This window comes from Erpetoichthys calabaricus, chromosome 4 (assembly GCF_900747795.2).
Source record: "Erpetoichthys calabaricus chromosome 4, fErpCal1.3, whole genome shotgun sequence".
Classification (NCBI taxonomy): domain Eukaryota; kingdom Metazoa; phylum Chordata; class Cladistia; order Polypteriformes; family Polypteridae; genus Erpetoichthys; species Erpetoichthys calabaricus.
Window position 1 is genome coordinate 157,408,123 of NC_041397.2, and position 14,012 is coordinate 157,422,134.

Sequence of the window (14,012 nt, forward strand, 5' to 3'; positions counted from 1 at the left end):
TATATATATATATACACACACAGTATATATATACAGTATACCTATATACAGCAGATATATAATTTAGAATGGTGTGGTTACTGATTCCGTTTCTTATAATTGAACATTACGTGTTATTGAACTTGAAATATCTTTAGGCATTATTTTAAAGAACAAAAGCATAATTTAACAAAATATAAGAATGTTCTAAAAAAACAGTTATAATTTTAAATACAGCAATAAAACGAATTTGAGAAGGAGTATCATAACAGACATTTTTTAAACACTATAAATTTCGGCAAGTTTTAAAAATACGTTAAACTATTTGCGTTTAGACGATTTTTAAATCATAGCTAATCTTTAGAAATGGTTAACGATGATCCATCCAGCCACTGATTTTCCTCTTTCACTTAGTCCTTTACTAGAGCCGGAGGTAAGCCCGACGATACCGGGCTCCAGTCCACGCTTATAGTTAGACAATACAGAATCAACATAATTCAGAATTGAATGCTGATTTACCACAGTACAGATGTTGTTGTTTTCATTTATGAAAGACTTTTCCAATAGCACGTTCAAACGTTTTCAACTTTTCTTTAGGCGTCTAGTTGTGCTAAATAAGCGGAAGAGGAGACTTGGAAAAACAGAATGTCGTCAGGTTGTCTGTAGCCAATAAAAGTGCCTTAGTGGTTAGGAGGCGGGACAAAGGCGGGACAAAGAATATTTGTGCAATGTATCACATGACACATTCTAAAAAAATAAAGGTTTTTAGCCTGCGGACGAAATATAAAGTATCTTTTTGATGGAAGATTGTTCTGAAGTTGGGAAGTAATGTATAATTAAAGCGATGACAACTTGACATGTAAGTTAATGACGTTTACAGAAAGGCATTGTTCCTCGTGCGACAAAAGTATCCGTACCATGGCGACATCTCCCTACTACTGGAGTTACCGTATGGGTAATCATTGTGTTTGGTTCACAGGAAAGAAGTGTTCAATCTACACGGTATAGAAAGGGTCTTTTTCCAGCAAATCTGGGAGAGTAATGAAAGAAATTAAGAAAACAGAATCGTTTACAGCTTTTCAGTGGAAGCAGAATCCGTTTTATTTAAAGGGAGCAGTTACTGCGACTGTATTAACATGTATTACTTTGAGAACAGGCAATGAAATGAAACTTGCCTGCTACACCACTGCCGTTTATTTTCAAGTAGTTAAAAGGTTAACATGATCGAATGTTGATTGCATCAGGAGAACAATTTTATAACTTATTTGTGTAAAAGTACTATTATGATTATTTCTTGTGTCGTCAGATGATTTTAAATTTCCTTGCAAATTCGGAAGTTTACTTTCAGACAGTGTTGGAGTTTTGAAATTTTATACTATTTAACACACATTGATTTTTTCTTCTTGTCATGGATCTTACGTATTGTCAAAATTAACAAATATAATTCTAATAGTTTTGATCTACGGTTGTTTGTACGCGTCCGTGACGTAAAATATCAGACGGTATTTTTGACAGATAATAACAGAAAAGGGCACAAAATAAAAAAGTGCTTTCTCATCCTTTGTCAGCCAATTTGTGTGAGTCAAGTGCCTCCTTGTTGCTTAACTTGCACACATTTACTGGATTTTGTGGACTTTGTTTAGGCTCTTTTATGATAAAATGAAGTTTTTTTTGCTACACTAAGGATTACTTCTATTATTTATGTTATATTTGAAACATAAACGTTGTATGAAATTTTATTATTTAAAGTTTTATGAAAGATGGTTTGAACCTGGTGATGATCATGAACATTTTTATGATATGAACATTAACAATTTACTGCTTTACATCACATTTGAAGAAATATGATTTACTGTAGAAATTGACTATGCAACCATAATTTTGAAATGCAAGTGTTTTTAGAAGATATTTGCATCTGGATCCTAAGACATAGCTAGAAAAGGGGAGGCTTGTGCTTATTGATGTTCTTACAGAATGTGTTACATTGAAACAAATGTGTCAACATACTTTAATATGTTTTCAGCTCATACTGTATTTATGAACTAAGTAGATGCTGTTTGATCGATATTCATAGACCCACTAGTTGTGTCTGACATCTTTCTTTCTTGTCCTCAGTTCCTTTTTCTGTAACATAGAGTAAAAGGAAATTCCATATTTCAACTGTTGTGTAAAGTTATCAGTACATTTTTAATAAGGCATGTACACTGATCAGTTGCAACATTAAAACCACTTGCCTAATATTGTGTAGGTATACTTGTGCCACCAAAACAGTTATGAACCAGTCAAGGCCTGGTCTCCATAAGACCTCTGAAGGTGTCCCGTGGCATGTGACACCAAGACATTAGCAGCAGATCCTTTAAGTCCTTTAAGTTGGAGCCTCCATGGATTGAACTTGATTTTTTTCAACACATCCCACATATGTTTGATCAGATTGAGATATCTGGCATTTGAAGGCCAAGTCAACACTATGAACTCTTGTCACGCTCCTCAAACCACTCCTCCAAATTTTTGCAGGGTGTATTATCCTGCTGAGGGAGGCCACCGCCATCAGGGAATATTGTTGCCAAGAAGGGAGGGAATATTGTTGCCAAGAAGGGATGCACGTAGTCTGCAAAGTCTGCAACAATCCTTAGGTAGTTGGCAAATGTCAAAGTAATGTATGAATGCCAGGACCCAAGGTTTTTCATCAGAGCGTTGCCCAGAGCATCGCGCTACCTCCATCATTTTTCCTTCTTCCTATCATAGTGTATCCTGCTGCCATCTTTTCCCCAGGTGAATGACACACACCTGTCCCTCCACATGATCTAAAAGAAAACATAATTTGTCAGAACAGGCCACTTTATTCCATTACTCTGTTGTCCAGTACTGATGCAAACATGACAATTGTAGGCATTTTCGGTGGCAGATGTGGGCCAGCATGGGCACTCTGACCAGTGTGCTGCTACTCAGCCCTGTAATAAGCAAGCTGTGATGCACTGTATGTTCTGTCACCTTTCCTTCAAGGTCAGCATTAAGTTTTTTAGCAGTCTGTGCTACAGTAGCTCTTCTGTAGGATCAGGCCGGAAGCATTAGCCTTTGCTCCCCACTAACATCAGTGAAACCTGGGCACCCTTGACCCTGTCAGCGGTTCACGGGTTGTCCTTCCTTGGACCACTTTTGGTAGGTACTGACCGCTGCATAGTGGGAACACCACACAAGACCTGCTGTTTTGGAGATACTGTGACCCAGTCTTCTAGCCATCACTGTTTGGCCCATGTTAAAGTCACTTGGCTCCATACACTTGCCCATTTGTCGTGCTTCCAATAAATCACCTCCAAGAACTGACTGTTCACTTGATGCTTAATATATCCCACCCTTTGAGAGGTGTCATTGTAATCAATGTATTCAATTCACCTTGTGCAGTGTAATTATTCATTAATTTTCTGTAACTTGTGGTCAGTCAGTGATAAACTTGTTTAAAATCCTTTTATTTCCTTTTATGTTTTAGTGCAGTGTTGTTTATTGTGATAGTGCCTTTTGTGTAAGATATTCAGGATTGATTTGCTTTAACACTTTTCATTGCATGCATCACCCTCACCATAATTATTATATATAGTGCATTTTCAGTTGAAATTTGTGCATGTTTTCAATATGATGTACATTATTATTATTTTAAACACTTAAGATAAGTTTCTGTTATATTTACATCACTATATTTTATTTATAAGTTTAGTAGTTTTCAAGTCAAAATTATTTCTTCACAATCAGATGAATATTAATTTGCTAAATAAAACTGCATTCTAAAATGAGGCATTTCATATAAATTTAAAAAATACTTTGTCACTTCTTGCAGCATAATCGGGCTTAAGAGTACACAAGTACATAGGTGAATGAATAAGCCTTACAACTTACCAAATATGTAGATTTAAAGAAGCAAACCATTTAGCTTAAGTAACCATGTCTTCTGCATTTGAGGCATCCTTGTAGTAAAGAAAGGAAACTAGAAATAATTGTTTTATCACAAATTTTTTCCTTTTTGCTTGTCTCCTCACAGCCTCAGTCTTGAGTGTAGTTATGACAACATAAAAGTTCCCAGCAACAAGCTATACTCTGCTTATAATCCTACTATTGCTTCAATAATTCAGTTTCTGCAGCGGATATTTTATGCCATGGCTTATAATGACACACAAATGCATGTCCAAATAATATAATAGCAAACTGGCACTTCTAAAGTTGCCTGAATTTGTTTATTGGCGTAGGCTCTAGCTGTCCTGTGACCTTTTCCTGGATAAGAGGGTTAGGAAGATTGGTGGGTGACTATTATCATTATTTTTCTGCTATAGCTGTCAAAAAATATATGAATAGATTAATCTTCTTCCTATTGTTTGTCGCGCTTTGATGCAGGATCTGTTTTTTGGCAAATGGCTTTCCACTTGTTCCTATCCAGGGCATCTTTGGGGTGGTGTTGACTTGGTGAATATCATCCCTCAGCTGATAGAGACAGTTTTTTTTTGTGTGCCCGCGTAGCCATTTTCCCTGTGGGCTGAGGCACAAAGCTGTCTTTGCGACCCACTGTTTGTTTCAGTGGATCAAGTGGCCATACCATGGGGTGTGTGCTATTCTTATTCAATAGAGTAATGGATGGAATATATTGAGGACATCAATAATAATTTTGGATGGCACAGTGTGATAGCACTGCTTTCTTGCAGTGAAGGAGATTGAGGTTTGTGTGTACATGGAGTTTACATGTTCTCCCCATGCGCTCCAGTTTCCTCCCATAGTCCAAATATATGTATACAGGTTAGCTGGATTGGTGTCACTAAAATGGCCGTGAATGTCTGTGTGTCAGCCCTGCAATGTACTGGTGCCCTGTCCAGGGTTTGTACCTGCCTTGTGTCTGATGCTGGCTGGGATAAGCTCCAACTGCCCTGAGATCTGGTTCTGGATAAGTGGATTAGGAAGATGGATAAATGGTTGCCTGTTTGTTTAGTTCTTGTCACCTGATTGCATACTACTTGCCTTCTCAGTATTCTCTCTTACTGAAGCACATGTGTGCATTATCAACCTAGTAGCAGTAGGCAATGTTTGTGACATAAAGAAATGTGCTTTTGTATAGTGAAATAGTAAAAGTGATTGTTAAGAGTGCTCTTTTCAGTTATTATTGTGTAGCAACCTACAGAACGGAAACATCAATTCACATCTGTGCATCAACATTCAACAATTTTAGCGATGGGTGCTTGATAATTCCAAAGCGAATCCATGTGGAGGAAGACTAACAGGGTAGTTTGTGAAATGAAACATACAACAGTGGCTTACTTTTGGCTTTTTTGCCTTCTTAAAACAACATGTATTGTAATATGTGTATATTTTTAAGATGCAAATTAATACTGTATAAACATAAACATTTTTACTTGAAAAACTGATGTGTTCGGTAAGTTTTAATGATTTTTGTGGAATTAATAATTTAATTTCCAAATTGGATAGTGAACAGTAGCCTTCCTCACTTTAAAGCATAGGTTTGGTATTTTTCAAATCAAAGATATCTCTTCATAATCATGGTATATATTAACTGGCCACAAAGTTGCATTCTAACTTGAAGCATTTTTATAAACTTGAAAAAATACATTAAAAATAGATTTTAAGTGACATGATTTTATTCAAAAATTCACTAAAATGTAAAAATTATTTTATTTTTCTTGTGTTAAGATTTTGTTGGTCATATGTGACTAAAAATAAAATTGTGGGGCACCCATAAAAGAATTAATTTAAATCAATTAAAATGCACAGGTTCATTAAAGTGAAGCTTCTAACCAGCTTAACTATGGAAAGAACTCTCCAAAGTCCTATCTAGAAGTATTGAGCAAGTGCTTCCTTCGGTAATATCACAAGAGCAAACTGGATTTATTAAAGGCAGACACATAGGTTCCAATCTTCAACACCTGTTTAATGTAATATATTCACCCACAAAGTCTAACAATCCAGAGATATTATCATAGTTGGATACAGAAAAAGCATTTGATATGGTTGAATGGAATTACTTTTCACTACATTAGAGAAATTTGGGGTTGGCCCGAACATTTGTGCATGGATCAAACTACTGTATACCAGTCCAGAAGCTTCAGTTTGCATTAACAACATTAATTCAGACTACTTCAAACTAGAACGTGGTACTACACAAGGATGCCCCATGTCACCATTGCTTATTGCAATCGCCATTGAGCCACTGGCAGTTCACTGCTGAAATGCTTATGAGATAAAAGGGATTATCAGAAAAGGACTTGAACAGAAAATTTCCCTGTATGTAGATGATATGGTACTGTATATAACAGATCCACAAAATGCTGTTCCTGCAATCCTAACAGCACTAACAGAATTTCAAAAGATTTTTGGTCTCAGAATTAATTTGAATAAAAGGGTGCTCTTTCCAGTGAACTCCCAAGCACACAATATTAGATTGGACACCTTCCCTTCTGTTATCGCAGATCAGTTTAAATACCTAGGGGTAAACATCACAAGTAAACATAAAGCTCTTTATCAACAAAATGTTGCTGTCTGCATGGATAAAATTAAGTAAGACTTGCATAGATGGTATACCCTTTATCTCACATTAGCTGGAAGATTTAATACTGTCAATATGTATTTTCTTCCTAAGCTTCTTTTTCTATTTCAAAACATTCCAATATACATCAATAAATAATTTTTTAAGAAATTAGATTCAACCATAACCTCCACATATCCAAAGGGCGACCCTACAAAGACCTAAGGCAGAAGGTGGCATGGCTTTACCTAATTTTCAATTTTATTACTGGGCAGCAAATATACAAGCTAGAAAACCTAGACATGGACAAAAATAGATGAATATACAAAGGCTTGGTCTGCAATAGAAATAAAATCTTGCAGTACTTCTTTATATTCCTTGCTTTGTACCCCAATAAGTACAAGCCATCACCAATATACTAACAACCCAATTGTGCTTCACTCACTCAGAATATGGAACCAATGTAGGAAGTATTTTAAGATAAAGAAGCTTTTTATCTGTGGTACCTCTGCACGAGAACCACCTTTTTCCACCCTCTCAAACGTATGCATTTTTTAATGTCTGGAAAACATTTAGGATTAAATCACTTAGGGATCAGTATACAGTATAGACAACGTCTTTGCATCCTATGTACAATTACACTCCAAATTTAACTTTCCAGCAACACATTTTTTCACTACCTTCAGATTAAAAACTTTGTTAAACAAAACCTGCCCATTTTCCTCACCTCCAACCTACCTCTATTCCGGAAAAAATATTGATCAGTCTTGAGGACTCAGACAGCATCTCAATAACATATAAAAACTTTTTACAGTCTCTCCCTTTCATAGATCCCAGAGTACATTGGGAAAAGCATCTCTCACTCAACATCTCAAAAAAGGAGTGGAAGTTAGCAATGCACAGAATTCACTAAAGCTCCATATGCGCAAAGCATACAATTACTCAACGTAAAATTATATATTGAGGACATCTGTCTTGTTTAAAATTGTCCAACATGTTTCTAGAGCAAGATCCAACCTGCGAAATTTGCAATCAAGTTCCAGCCTCACTGAGCCATACGTTTTGGGCATGCACCAAATTAACATCATTTTGGACCAAAATCTTTAAATACCTTTCAGACAGCCTTAGTGTCACAATCCCTCCTAATCCACTAACAACTGTGTTTGGTGTACTTCAAGATGGGCTTAAAGTGGAAAAGGACAAACAACCTGTTTACTTCACTATTGGCACGTGGACTTATCTTGCTCAACTGGAAGAATCCTAACTCACCTGTTTTAAGTCAGTGGGTAACTGATGTTATTTACTATTTGAAATTGGAAAAAATCAAATTCTCACTTAGAGGATCTGTACAAAACATTTTCAAAACCTGGAAGGATCTAATCAATAACATTTTAGAATAAGCATTTAGAGAAAAGCCAAGCAAAATGACATCTTTTATTGGCTAACTAAGCCAATAAAAGGTGTCATTTTGCTTGGCTTTTCTCTACATTCATAATGGCTAACACGGTACAACACCCTAGTACTACAGCATAAGCATTTAAATTGTGGAAGTGGATTCTCTCCCCTCTTTTTTATTCTATTTATTTTTATTAATTTATCCATTTACTTATTTTTACTAGTTTAAAGTTTTACTCTGCTGGCCTTTCTCCTGGGTGGGGTTTGATTTGTTTCTAACCTAGTTTTGTTAAACTTGACATGCATGTATGGAATGTACCGGTAATTTGATTTTAATAAAATCAATAAAATGCTAAGAAAAAACAAAATAATGGAAAGAAAATGACACATCACATAAATGCTGATTAAATTATGCAGGATAATGATTATAACTGGAGAAGTTGTCAAATTGCAAGAGTTGTATTTTTTTGGAATCACTTAAGGAATCTGTAAAAAACTGAGTGCAAAATTTGACTATACAGAGACAGCAAGTTAAATAAAATTTTGTGATAATAATAATAATAAAACACCTTGTCTGCTCCTGCAGCTTACAATGGGGATTAAGGATACATGAGTCAATGAAATGGTTGAATGAAAAAAACTCTAGTGTGCCGTTTGTGTTTCTTATGACAAAGAAAGTACCTGTAATATTTGCACAAGCCATTCATATTCACTTTGAATTCAAGTCTAGTTTTTTTAGTTTGCTCAGTATGGTTTTCAGCTGCTCCCCATTATTAGAAATTTATCAAATAACTGTTTTTCACAGTGCACAGTATTTCCTGTCTGTCTGCATAATTGCGGTGCAATAGAGTTTTCTACAAATGCAGATTCAAAAGGTTGCCTGTGGGTGCGGTAAAAGTTTTACTAACTGCACCCATGAATACACACTACTGCACAATAATAGACAGTGGCCATGATAACCTGAGGGTTTTAGTCTCTTTGGGTAATAAAGCTATGTCAGCTGCATCTGGCTAAATTGCCTCTTCCACTGAAGATTGTAAAAAATTATCCATTTTTTCTGTGATAAAATTAAAAAACTAAATAATTCAACTAATAAAATTCCATCCTCCTTTTATATTTCATCCTGTTTCCCTATCCATCCAGCTCCTCATCTAAATTTTCACCAGTTTTATCTACATTTATTAATGTCCTGGGTACAAAATGTTGCATATGCCCGTTTCCACGCTCATGTCGAGATTTACTTTAAAAACTAAACTTGGTGTAAAACTACGTACATTTTCACAGCCTCAGACCATTTCTGCTCAGTTACTTCTGCTCGGTTTTGCAAATGGGTGCCACCCAGTGTCAAAGCAGTGCTACTGTTTCTGTGTGGTTTCCCTTTCTTTATCATATTCGCATTCATAATGCAGCCTTTATCAAGTACACCAAAATTAGTTGTATATCGTTTACAAATTTAAGGAACTTGATTGCAATCAATCTGTAAAAATATAATGGTGCATGGAATGGCCAAATTATTACAACTACCTTGGCTGCTTTAGTGTTGTTAGAAGAATTAGAAGAGAGCGCGCATTTATAGATCATACTGATTTCTTGTCCCATGATGATGGCTGGCTTCTAAGTCGATTTAGATTTCTAAGAGTTATCTTCTTTAAGCTGTGTGCAGTTAGAATCCTAGGATGTAAATTTGTATACTAGGATGTATACACAAAATGAATTAAAGTGTGTACTGTACAGTATATTACATTTTACAAATAAATTGTTAACTTCATTAAATAATGCATACTGTTAATAATTAAACATGTGGGGGCATGGTGGCATGGCGGCATGGCGGAAGTACTGCTTCTTTGCAGTAAGGGTGTCACATTCCGGGTGTTCCCTGTCTGGAGTTTACTCTGCGTGCTTTGGGTTTCCTTCCAAAGGCATATAGTTTACAGGATTTGGTGATACTAAATTGACACTACTTGTGTGGCGTCCTGGGATTGTTCGTTCTTCAAGCTCAATGCTTACCTGGACTTGCACGACACAATAAATGCCTCTGTGATAGTAAAACTAAGTGTTCAGAAATTTTAATGAGCATTAAAAAATCTTCATTGTACATGTTTAATTATTCCATCGAGGGGTGTGACAATCCCAGCAAGCAGGAACAATCCCTTGACAGGGCACCACCTCATTGTAGGATGAGCACACCCATACGCTAGTAGTGGCTCCAAAACTACATAACTCTGGAAGGGTACCAAATCATGCCAAGGAAACCCACCAGGAAAACATACAAACTCCAGGCAGGACTCTTTAATACGAGTCAGCAGCACTTCTGCCATGGCACCATGTCTCCACAGGTTTAATACATGCTTTAATGTGTTTCATCATGAAAATGATATCAGGTATACATCAAAAATGCATTCCAAAATATTCAGAGAGCTGTAATACATGAATGTAATGTATTCTGTGTGGCATTCGCTGCCTGCACGCTCCTGTAAGAGAAAGACCATTTAAGAAGCACATAGCAATTAATGACTGGGACATATAGAATATGAAGCATTTAATGTGCTACTTTAGTTATGATGGGGTTTGAGAAACTGTAGTAAGATAAACATTGATTTAAGATGAAGTTTACAATGTTCTACTTTAATGACAAAATAAACAACAAAATCAAAGTCAAATTTTCGAGATTACAGTCAACATTTTGACTTTAATCTTGACCTAGACTTTTTTTCTTCACTGTGTCCTTGTTTTTTCTTCTCAATGGCCCTAATATGCTTCTGTATGACACTCAGACAGTGGGCTGCTACTTGCCTTTTCAAGTTGACTTTGATATGTGAACACCTTTTTTTAAAAAAAAAATTCAGGCACTGTGTGACTTTCTGAACTTGAATGTTTGAGTGCCACGCTGGGCCATTCCCATCAATTTCCTTTTGTTGCTAATACCACTGCTTAAGCCACCAAATAGTATGTTTTTTTCCTTCATTTCACTGAACAGGACATCCATTTCACATTTGCTGAAATTCTGCTTTTTCACATGTGCTTTTGCCAGTGTCTCTTAACAAAACACTGAATGGAAAGGGCAACTTATATTTATTTGCATATTCAAATAAGTGAAATTTTGTGAGGAGGCTATAGGCACATGCATGCATGTTAAAATTCATGTTGATTGGGATTTATAATGGGAAAATGCGTTGAACTTTGCTTATGCACAGTTTATGCATCTGAATTTCTTAGTGAATACACACATTTCTAGTTTTGTCCATATGCCATGTTATGGTGTGAATTCTATGAAAGGCATTATACATGAGGCCCCTGATCTGTACTGAAGAAATGAGATCTACAGCTTGTGTACTTTTACCTCATCCCCACCAAACTTCTGAAATCCTGCCTTCATGCCATAATCCGGACTGTTACAACAATAAATACATTTGTTGATGCCGGCTCTGTTCTAGCCACTTTGAAAATTTCTTCTCTAACCCCAGCATTAAGAAAGTCTGGTCTTGATGCTAACAATCATAACAATTTTTGGCCCATCTCTTATTTAACTTTTCTGTCTACAGTATAGTTCTTGAGTGTGTGTGGCCTCCTAACTCACCAGTTACTTAACTTGTAATAAGCTGATGGAACCCTTTCAGTCTGGTTTTAGAGCACAGCACAGCTGCTTTGCTTCAAGTCACTAATGATTTGCTCATGACAGTAGACTCTGGGCAAACCAGCATATTAATTCTGTTAGACCTTAGTGCAGCATTTGATACTGTCAAGCATGATATTCTACTGTCCGGAATGGAGAACATTCTGAATATCTCTGGCACTGCCCTTCAGTGGTTTTAGTCCTATCTAACTGATCGACAAGAATTTATTAGTTGTGGAAACAGCAAATCCATCTCAGCAACAGTCACACAAGTTCCTCAGGGCTCTTCCATCTGCCCCCTGCTCTTCTGTATCAATATGCTTCCCAATGGCCTCATTATTCCTAGCTTTGGACTGGGTTATCATTTACATGTAGGTGATCTATTTCAGTGTTAAATGTGAAAGTTCACCAGAGCTTTCTCATCTCACAATTTGCCTGGATGCAATATAATGCTTTAAAATTAAACTAACAGGACTGAAGTCATGCTAATTGGCACTTAAGCTCGGCTTAAGAACACAAGCTCCTTCTCAATCACCCTTAGTGATTATGTCATCAGACCACCTCCTTCTGCTATGAATCTTGGTGTCATTTTAGATTTCGCCTCTGTCTTGTTCCACCCACATTTATCACATTTCTTACTTTCACCTCTGTAACATCTTGTGTTCTCTTATTCCTCTTATTTTTCAATGCTAAGAAATTTGTCCATTCTTTTATTACATCTCACGTGAACTACAATAACTCCCTACTGGCAGGGGCCTCTTCTAATCTGTGATCACAGCTTCAGCTGGTTCAGAACTGGGCCGAATGTGTCCTTTCATAGTCCTGCAGCAAGGAGTACATAACACATATCCTGCTCTGCCTTCACTGGCTCCCTGTGTCTTACAGGATTGAATATAAAATTATTTTAATAACCTATAAAGATTTAAATGGCCTTGCACCAGACTACCTCAGTAACTTTCTTTGTCACTGTCCACCCACTTAGGTCCATTGACTCTCACAAGCTCATTATGCCCCAAACTAACCTTTGCTCTATGGGTGACAAAGGTTGCAGCTCTATAGTCCAGATTTTGGAATGACATCCCTACATTAATGAAATTAGCTCTCTTAATTTTATTCTTTCTAAAAACAAAACTAATTTGTTCAGGAAGGCATGTTTGAGGGGCATTCAATAATTTATCTACCTCAGTAGAAAAGAAAAGAGTTTTCAAAAAGTGTTTGTTTTATTTTTCAATATACAGTAATCCCTCCTTCATCGCGGGGGTTGCGTTCCAGAGCCACCCGCGAAATAAGAAAATCCGCGAAGTAGAAACCATATGTTTATATGGTTATTTTTATATTGTCATGCTTGGGTCACAAATTTGCGCAGAAACACAGGAGGTTGTAGAGAGACAGGAACGTTATTCAAACACTGCAAACAAACATTTGTCTCTTTTTCAAAAGTTTAAACTGTGCTCCATGACAAGACAGAGATGACAGTTCCGTCTCACAATTAAAAGAATGCAAACATATCTTCCTCTTCAAAGGAATGCGTGTAAGAAGCAGATGTCAGAGAGATAGAGAAAAGCAAACAAATCAATAGGGCTGTTTGGCTTTTAAGTATGCGAAGCACCGCGGCACAAAGCTGTTGAAGGCGGCAGCTCACACCCCCTCTGTCAGGAGCAGAGAGAGAGACAGAGAAAAACAAAGAAGCACAAATCAATACGTGCCCTTCGAGCTTTTAAGTATGCGAAGCACCGTGCAGCATGTCGCTTCAGGAAGCAGCTGCACAGAAGGTAGCAATCGTGAAGATAATCTTTCAGCATTTTTAGACGAGCGTCCGTATCGTCTAGGTTTGCGAACAGCCCCCCTGCTCAATCCCCCTACGTCAGGATCAGAGAAAGTCAGTGCAAGAGAGAGAGGGAGAAAAGTAAGTTGGGTAGCTTCTCAGCCATCTGCCAGTAGCGTCCCTTGTATGAAATCAACTGGGCAAACCAACTGAGGAAGCATGTACCAGAAATTAAAAGACCCATTGTCCGCAGAAATCCGCGAACCAGCAAAAAATCCGCGATATATATTTAAATATGCTTACACATAAAATCCGCGATGGAGTGAAGCCGCGAAAGGTGAAGCGCGATATAGCGAGGGATTACTGTAGTCCCCTTATAGCTCATTACAATTTATCCACTTTTCCTGCAATCACTTTAACCTCTTTGAAAAAAAACCAGGACGATACAGCTGCCTTGACATCTTCATCACTTGAAAACCACTGTCCACAGAGAGATTTCTTCAAAACTCTGAACAGGAAACAATCTAATGGAGCCAGGTCAGGACTGTAGGGTAGATGGTTCAGCTGCTGGAATCCACATTTTTGGATTATAGCCCTCGATTGAAGTGACATGTGAACTGATGCATTGTCGTGAATGAGCAGCACACCTGCTGTGAGTTTTCTTCATCTTTTCTCCTTGATTAACTCTCAGAAAGCGATCATTATGTTACCATAACTCTCCTCGGTTATGGTTGTTTTGTGCT

At 37.0% G+C, this 14,012-nt stretch overlaps 1 protein-coding gene across 1 annotated transcript in view; it reads left to right on the forward strand.

Moving 5' to 3' along the window:
- Nucleotides 1-697: 697 nt before the first annotated feature.
- Nucleotides 698-14,012, forward strand: part of LOC114650331 (transcription regulator protein BACH1-like) — a 152,178-nt gene continuing 138,863 nt past the window's right edge. The window contains exon 1 of the mRNA XM_028799897.2: nt 698-838. The gene's annotated coding sequence lies outside the window, so the exon portion shown is untranslated. The remainder of the gene's footprint in view (nt 839-14,012) is intronic.